Source organism: Montipora foliosa, chromosome 1 (genome assembly GCF_036669935.1).
Source record: "Montipora foliosa isolate CH-2021 chromosome 1, ASM3666993v2, whole genome shotgun sequence".
In the NCBI taxonomy this organism is placed as follows: domain Eukaryota; kingdom Metazoa; phylum Cnidaria; class Anthozoa; order Scleractinia; family Acroporidae; genus Montipora; species Montipora foliosa.
Genome location: NC_090869.1, coordinates 11,373,174 through 11,382,464, shown reverse-complemented (window position 1 = coordinate 11,382,464; position 9,291 = coordinate 11,373,174). Strand labels below are relative to the sequence as shown.

Here is a 9,291-nt window from a genome sequence, read left to right as displayed (position 1 = left end):
AGCCTTTCAATGCACTGTAGTTCAAAATGCCAGCAAGATACGTTGTAGTGGGTTGTAGCAAGAAAAGAAACTTGAAGGTATTTCACTCCATATCATACCGTTTTATGGCGATGATCGTCCTGAAGCGAAGAAACCTAGAGCCATCTGAGAGTTCAGTGATATTTTCAAAGCATTTTAAGGCTTAGATTTTAAGGAAAAGGAAGGAATTTTGCTGACTCCATGGTTAAAGCAAGACTACTTTGGGTCAACCGCTTTTCCATCAATTCATGCAGCTGTTGTTGCAGCTGAGAAACAGTAGTCAGTCGGCTTGACAACCTTCGAACACATTCCCTGATGTTTTGAAGGGCAGCAATGCTACTATTGCCACACTTGCACCCAAAAAATACAAACACTATCATGTCAAGGGATGATTACAGTACAGATCTAGATTGAACATGTGGACGTAAAATAATTTGAGTTAGTGAACGGACTTGAGTGTTATGGTATTACAAGAGTATACAAATGCGAGATCGAAGAAGGTACAAAAAATATAGTAAACATGCGAGCTATGTGCCATTCTTACCACTTATTGACTTTTACATTGCCTTTGAATCTGTCTGTCAGAGTTCATTTAAGTTGTTTGTCAGCGTCCATCTCCTTCTGGTATTTGGTTGTCCAGTCTTTGTTAGTCAGAGGATCCTTATCATTTAAATCAGCTTGGTCGTCATTGCTGAAGTCAGCGATTTTGATAAGCGTGACTCGTCATTATCTTTTCTACTTCAGTGATATAACATATTTTAGAGTCTTCGGAGTCAAAACTCATTTCAGAATCTGATGAAGTAGAAGACATCGTCATTATAAACAGAAATCTGGTGACTGTGGAGCTCAGGGGAAAAATTGTGCTGCAAAAAGGCTTTGACACTCATGCAAATCCAACGACCTGACTGGGACAGCTGAAGACTTCATTCTCGATTTGACGTTACAGCTTAAACTCTCCTCAGATTCCCCATGCACGGTCGTGAACCACTCAAAACTCAGATTCAACGGGGCATTAAAAAATGAGGATAAAACCAAATAAAAGCGTTTTTGCCATAAAACACCATTTGTCACAGTTATTTTAGCAAAAAGAAGTTTTCAGTGTTACAGTTGTAGGTGCAATTTAAGAATTGCCTACAAAAGGAGCATGGATAACACAGTCGGTTAGTGCAGGACCTTAGTGCAAGAGATCCTGAGTTTGATTCCCGGATCTTGCATCCTTGTTTTGACTTCTTTCCATTCTGTGTAGCTTAAATAGCTTTAAATACCCATAAAATGGAGCATTGATGGAAAGGGGGGAGTAAACTGAGTGCACTGTAGAGCTCAGGTTTGTCAGTTGAATTACTATTACAAGTTATCGACGTTAAAATTCCTTTACTTTTTTAATAGTTGTAAACAGATGTTGAAATGTTGCTTTTCTAAAAAGCCTGGATTAACAGTGTTTCAGTCTTTACCATTAGACACCATCTGCTAAATATTATTATGGAAAACCCGAGCCTCTTCAAGGAGACACTTCATTACACAGTTTGAATGGTATTTTGCTGTGAAGTTCTTTTATCCTGTGAATGTCCACAATGTCATTTCTATACTTTATTACATGACACAAGGAAACAACAAAATTTAATTGAAAGCTCTTTTAATGCTCTGTATACTGAATAAGGCAAACAGAGAGAATAGAAACTAACAAAAACAGAACTGTGAAACCAACGTGAATTATACACACACATAGTTTTCCTGCGCCCCGTGATGAATGACTAATCACTAATCACGTGTGAAATCATGCGGAACTTCTCGGCTGCTGTTAAAGCCTAGTCTCCATATGGGTATAACTCCGCCGCTAACAATCGCAAGCACCTTCGCAAACAGTTTGCGTAAATGGAAACACCCGGACCAATCGCCAATGATTGCCAATAGCAATGCAAAAGCGCGGAAACAACAATATGGAACCGCAATCGTAAACTGTTTCTGATTGTTTGCGATCAATCGACGACATTTTTGTGCATGTGTGATATGTTTTGATGAATTAGAGGCAAGTAGGTATAAGTTAATGAAAATGGTGTCCGAGTACGATTGTGGCAATGAGGATACTACTCAAAACAGTGTGAATTTAATGAATATTATAAGGGAATCAGGGGTGGATCCAGCATTTTTCGTGACTAGTTTCCACCAAAATAATTTTTTCCATGACACTTGAAACATTTAGTACAACAATTTGCTTTCAATACCTAAAACTTAGCAATTCTTGACTTTTTGGCATTACTAAAAACGATTTTATAAAAAATAATACTTAACACGATCTGTTACCTGTACATAACAAGCAGAAAGCTTAGGTAAGTAAATATTGGTGAGGTATTAGCCATGTTTCCAGACTCCACCACGAGGAGGTTCTCAACGTACAAGCCCAAGGAAAAATAAAATGTTTTGTTCCATGTTTAGTTTTCAGTTCAAAACAAAGAAAAGTTCATTAAATGGCAAAGTGGAATTTGTTAATCATCCCTTGAATCACTGCATAAAATGTTGGCCATTCTCATTCGTCTTGGATGGAGAGACGCAAATAAGTTAATGATTTCATCCAAATCCAAAGGAATGTCCCTATGAGCATGCATAAGCGCCAAACCATTCAATCTCTCTTCTCCCATTGTGGCCCTTAGATAATTCTTAAGATAACGAAGGCAAGATATTGATCTCTCACAGGAACAGGATGTAACAGGAATCGTTGCAAGAATCTTTAGGATGGTGAAGATGTTTGGAAAAGAAACTGGATCAACACTTTTCAAAGTATTGGCAATCTTTTCAGGGATGTCTTCTGCCTTTTCTTTCTTCTCTGTCCATATTCTTTGCCACAACTCCAACTCCGCAGGCAGGCCAACAACGTTCGGAAGATCGCGTGCATAGTGATGACAAAACTCTTGAATCTGAGCTTTCCAGGTTGATGGAGTTTTCAGGAGAACAGATGGTATGACAGAAAACCCTTTAAAACACACATAGGCTCCTTGAGGAAATCTTGATTGAAGTTGCTGCAAGCAATGGTCCAAAAACACTTGCGTAAGGTTGATCCGATAGTATGCCTCTGGATTTGATGCAGGGCAGTTGCTACGAAAAATTTGGCGCTGAACAATTCTTGGTCTGCTAGGTTCAAGACCAACTTTCTGGGAAAGTTGCACAGCCTCATCAAACAACCGATGATGATGACCCTCAATGTTCGTCTGCATGTCTTTAAGGGCATTCTGTAGAGTGGTAATTTCCTGCTCGGCCTTGAGAATGTCCATTTCTTCACTTTGCAGCTTAACTGTGGCAGGCCTTGTTAAATTTAGTATATACTTAACAATAACAAGCGTCACAATAAATCCAAAAGTGACAGCATTAAGTAAAGACCGTGCATCATCCCGACTCTTGGGATTCCAAGTACCAGCACGAACAACACCATTCTTATCCTTGTTGAGCTGCACATCTTCTAATGTTGACAAAACTGGGACTAAGAGCTCAACAATTCTATCTAAACCATCAATACGGGCAATCCACCGAGTGTGCGACAAACGTCAATTAAAATTCTGTGATTGCTGTTGGGTAATAGTTCCTTAATCTTGTCAACAAGATGATGCTGACGCTTAGGCGAGTTACTAAAAAATTCGGAGAGTTTCCTAACAGTACCCATCATATTCTGAACCATCGATAGTGAGCAGGTATCAGCCACGCATAGATTGAGACGGTGATTCATGCAATGAACGTAAATCGCTTTGGGAAACTGATTTTGGATTAATGTTGATGCACCAACGTACCTGCCTGCCATGTTTCCAGCACCATCATAAGATTGACCTCTACAATTATCCATGGTCAAACCAAGGTCACGCACTGTATTAATTATCAACTCCTTGATTGCGTTACCGGTTGTTTCCTCTCCACAAAGGTAAAAACCAACAAACTCCTCTCGAATATTCTTTGAAGAGTCGACATAACGGAGAACAAGAGACAGGTTTTCTTTGTTGGAAACATCCGCTGCCTCGTCAGCCATAACAGAAAACATTCTGCTTTGTTTAACTTCCGCAATGATCTTTGAAGAAATATAATTCCCCACGGTCTCGATAATCTCGTTCTGTATCGTTTTCGAACGGTAGGTGGCATTTCTTGGCGCATTCTCGAGATGTTCCTTAAGTTTTAAATCGCCACTGTCGATACGGAACTCCAGAAGGGCTTGAAAGTTTCCTTGAAGATTTCTGTCATCAGGGTTGTCATCTCGTTTCCCCCTCAACGGAATGTTGTTTTGACCACAAAAGATTACAGTTTTCACAATCGATTTCATTTTCTCTCTATTTTCATCGATCTGGGCTTGTATCAACCGGTTCAACTGCTGATCAATGGGGGTAGTTTGCCTTCTCATTTCACTCAAGAAATTCTGCATTGCCATAACAGAAAATTTGTGAATTTCTGACTTTCCGCTCGCGTGACTTTCCATCCTGCTACACGCCGTTGTCCAAAATGTAAGCGGGGATCGGAACAGTTTGTCTAATTTGGCGCCATTTCTGCCACACTCCATTCCGAAACAGACACAAGGCAAACAAAACGCACCATCAAAATACTTTGAATAAACAAGCCAAGGGTATTTCACGAGCCATTCCTGTCGAAACTTTCGCTGCTTTCCAGAAGTTTCTTTCGAAGCCGGAAACTCGAACAGCAGATCTGGCTTCCAAACGCTTTCAATAAATCGAAACTTTTCAGCATCGGAAAACGAAGCAATGCCTTTATACACAGTACCGATATCAAACGGTGAACAATCTTCCTTTCGACAAACAGGCTGACGCTCGACCTGCCCTGAAAGTGACGCCATGTTGACTAGTTCACGACTAGTGCACCGCAAACGCAGCATCCAATGAGAAGAGAACTTGACTGGTGCACAATCGTGCTCAGCCAATGAAAGAGACTTTTGACTAGTTCACAAGAAACAATTGAAATTTTGCACTAGTGCACATTTTGAGCAAAGGTCTACGGAGGGGGTAGGGGCAAAGGTCAGGTCAGGCGGTCACAATGGAACGCAAGGTGCTGGTCCGCTGGAGGCTGGCAGAAAATGCAGTGCAGTTGAAGTCTGGAATTAACAAATTCTGTTCTGTATTACAATGAAACACCTGCGACGAATTTACATCTTCTAGCATGATTTATTTTTCTTAGTATTTTTTTATTGTTAGATATTTTGACTAGTTTCTGGAAACTAGTTGCACTAGTCTGTATCCAGCCCTGGGAATACCCCGCCAAATAGACCTATAGTAAAGTTCTCGATCACGAAGAGCCAGTTCCTACAGTATAATTTGACACTGGCTGTGCTGCAGCCATAATGCTTCTCCTCAAAAATGTATCGGACCCAGAATCAGTGACATCTCTTGGCACTTCCTCTCTGTCTTCTTCGCAACAACGCCAACATAAGAAGAAGCTGAACACAACGCAAAGACTAATTCTGCTTTTAGTTTTGTACCCTTTTCTTACATGTGAGTGAGATCAAGTTGCGTAAAGCGTTCACTCATATGGAAAACATATTAATCGCAAACAATCGCGGTTTGCAATCGAGCCATTGCAAACTGTTTGCGACTGTTTTTGACATTATATATATATGGAAAGAGGTCAAGTACTTGTTTAGAAGTTGAATCCCAATATAATTTACTCCAATTTAAAAAAAGGAAGAGATAATGTGGAGCGACTTATCTCGTTCAATTGTTTTTCATGCGTATAATGGCACTTTCTCATTGAAATTTCAATCACAAAAATAGTAGCTCAATTTGTAATCAAAAGAACAACCTTTCCAAATTTAGATTTGGCTAGTGAAATCAGACCTGATACTAGCCACTAGGCTGGTGAGGTAAAATGTTAGTCTGGAACCCTGCTCTAAGGGATGATTGGTTGAATGGTTAAAGGACTTAGTGTTGACAGCAGCAAAGATTGCTATATCCTTTGTGAACAGTGTGGACTATTTCGTGTCCCACAAAGTTTATGATCAAGTATTTTACTGTCCTTATCAAGAATACCAGAAAGACTTTGGATCGTTCACTCAACAAAGCCTAAGTTAAGTTAGACTGCAAGTGACAACAATAATATTATTATTGCTGTTTATCATTGTAACTTCCTAGTTCTAAGTAATGTTTCAAGAAAGGAGAATGTGTCCCCTGCTCCTGCCTTTTAGGCTCTGTTTTTGGTCTTACACCTGACCATTTTGCTTGGCAATGGGCACCAGTTCAGGGGAGAAGGGGGTAACAGTTTGTACGTCCACTCGAAATCTACATGTAGGGGTGCAGGGATGGTGCAGTGGTGAGAGCACTCGCCTCCGACCAATGTGGCCCGGGTGCGATTCGTGGTCCCGGCATCACATGTGGGTTGAGTTTATTGATGGTTCTCTCCTTGCTCCGAGAGGTTTTTCTTTGGATACTCCAGGTTTTTCCTCTCCAGAAAACAAACAAGTCCAAGTTGATTCGCAATGCACCCTTAAGATGTTCTGTGGGTAAACAAATTACATGAAATCCCCCTTAAACTTTATCCTCCTCCTTTCCCACTTATACATCTTACTCTGTCTAATGCCAGACAATTGGTACAGAGCGACTTTCATATGACCTAGAAAAACAAAATGTAAAATCATTATGAAAACAAAAATGCAAAACATTTAATTGACTTACCGAACAAAAACAAAGGAGCGCAAATTTTCATTGGCTTAACAAACTCAGATAGAAACAACATCATCTCTCTGTGGCACTTTCTGGAGAGTTTCGCTTTGACAACATTTGAAATGCAGTAATGTGATTGGGCAGTCGAACTGTTTACTGCCCATATTAGGAGTTTCCTTGGCAGGAATATGGAGAAGCTTTGTTTTAATCTTGCCAAACATTGGTCCGCACAAACTGCAAACACTTCTTCAAGGTCATACAAAAGTTGTTCTATCAGTAGGGGCTAGTTCAGGGAAGAAAGGGTTTTAATTATTATTGATTTTAATCTTCTTATTATCTTGTACACTTCTAGAGTGAATTCACGGAATATAAATGTGCTTGATCTATGCTGTGGAAAGGGTGGTGACCTGCTCAAGTGGCAGAGAGGAAGAATAAAGAAGCTTGTCTGCATAGGTCAGTAAAATTCAACAAGGAGCAGATATTCTTTTGGAAACGTCTGTAAATTCTTCAGCTTTTGCACAGGGTTAATCAATGTCAAAGTGTTGTGAGAACAGGACCTGTTGAATATATCCAAGAGTGAAAGAAAACAATATTTTTAATACTGACTATTCTCATGTAAGTGTGGGTGATGAGTCTGTACCCTACTTTGATGTGTTTGCTCTTCTGCAGACATTGCTCAAGTTTATGTGGAACAGTGTGAGGATCGAAAGGTACAAAAAACTTAAACGGACTCATGTGAACAGGCGTTACAGGGATCCACTCTTTACACCAGAATTTATCACCGCCGATTGTAGCAAGGTACATGAATTACAAAGTACTCTGTAACTTCATTATCATTTGTTTTATTTTGATTTAAAATACAATTCATTTAAATAGTTTTGACTTTTCTACAACACCCTAAGGGATCCAATAGCTCACTTTCGATATATTAAAAAGTCCTGAACAAAAGGCATCATCTTGAGGCTTTGGGGAATTATAAATGTAACGATTTGTATGCGGTTATTCCCCAGATCCTCGAGATGATGCCTTTTGTATAGGACTAAATTTTAATATATTGAAAGAAGGGTAAATTGTCATGCTCCTTTTCTGGCAGAAAGCTTCTGCAGTTTTCTTTTACCACTTCAAGAACAGCGCTGCAAAATATTAATTTACATGTAGACATGCAAAATGTATTTGCCAAAGTGGAGGTGTGATGCCTGAACACTGAAAATTCTTACTTACCGGTAATTCTCTTGATTTTCTTACTTCCTCTGGGCTAAGGAGACCTTGAAGCGAGGAACAAAATCAGTTTGATAGTCTTGTTTAAATTTTGACACTTTTCTCTGGAAGTTTAATTATTTTTAATCGAGTCTTGGTTGTGTGACAATAGCTAAGGAAGTGAGGCAGAGTGATCAAAGCTTTGACAGGTTTCATGATTTTTTTCAGGAACAACTTGCTGATAAATACCAAGATAAAGATCTTCAGTTCGACTTAACCAGCTGCCAGTTTTCATTTCATTTCATTACTCATTTGAGAGCTATGAGCAGGCTGACGTGATGTTAAAGAATGCATGTGATAGACTCAAAGTTGGAGGATTTTTTATTGGAACAACTCCTAATGGCTATGAACTGATGTAAGTATGCTGGTAGTAAAGAACAAGTTTATTCATACAATTTTTGTAATTTATGTGTACTCTTTTCTCATAAAAAGGACACTCAAAGATATTTTCAGGTTGTGAAGACATTGTACAGTCCTTCCATCCTTTGTGCAATCAAAGAGATGGAAAGTGTTTTAACAAATAAGTGGTTTCAATAAACTGTACCAACAGCCGACAGAAGGCATTGGAATGGTAAATCACTTGCCAATGGTAAATCACTTGGAGAAGTTGGCTACTTTTTCCCTTAATAATATACTATATTTTTCAGCATATTGATTGGCTGAGAGCATGGCAATTAATCCCAAATAGAGTGCAGAAATGTGAAATGCAGAAATGTGGTACTTGTGTGACGTGAAAACCAAGTAGAATTGTTAGGTTTGGTATGTTAAATGGCTATGGCGATGATGTTATTTGTCGTGTTTACACTCAAGGTTGAGAGAAGAGTACAGTTGTTGATTCCATTCATTCATAAAAATGCGAAATGCTGACCAACATTACGAAATTTCGTTTTAAGTCGCGGCTACACGAGCGATTTTTTGCTTACGACAGTGATGCGATTTTTTCAAATGTTGTCGCGTTGCCAGTGCGCGATGAAAATCGCAAGTGTAGCCACCCTTGAACTGCTGATTTTTTTCAACGACTTTTTCTGCTGTCGCGTAGCCATTTCAAGGGTGGCTACATTTGTGACTTTCATCACGCGCTGGCAACGCGACAATTTGAAAAATTGCATCACCGGCGCGAGCAAAAAATCGCTTGTGTAGTAGCTGCAGCTTTAGGATTACGATATTTCGATTGTTAAAGTTCTTGAATTTTTGTTTCAGTACGTACGAACTCCAACTGAAATTTCGTTATTACATTTGCGAATTTTCGTCCTGCGTTCGAATTTTCATGTGGCGAAAAATCACACTTCTTCGCCCGAAATTTCGGCGAAATTTCAAGAGAACAATAAGCAAATTTCATCGAAATTCGTTTTTATTCTTTTTGCACAGTACTGTAGTG

At 39.3% G+C, this 9,291-nt stretch overlaps 2 pseudogenes; one reads left to right on the top strand and one right to left on the bottom strand.

Annotated features, from left to right (window-relative positions):
- Positions 1-2,158: 2,158 nt before the first annotated feature.
- Positions 2,159-4,572, bottom strand: LOC137982009 (52 kDa repressor of the inhibitor of the protein kinase-like; annotated as a pseudogene).
- Positions 4,573-7,347: 2,775 nt separating this feature from the next.
- Positions 7,348-9,291, top strand: part of LOC137982086 (uncharacterized) — an 18,510-nt pseudogene continuing 16,566 nt past the window's right edge.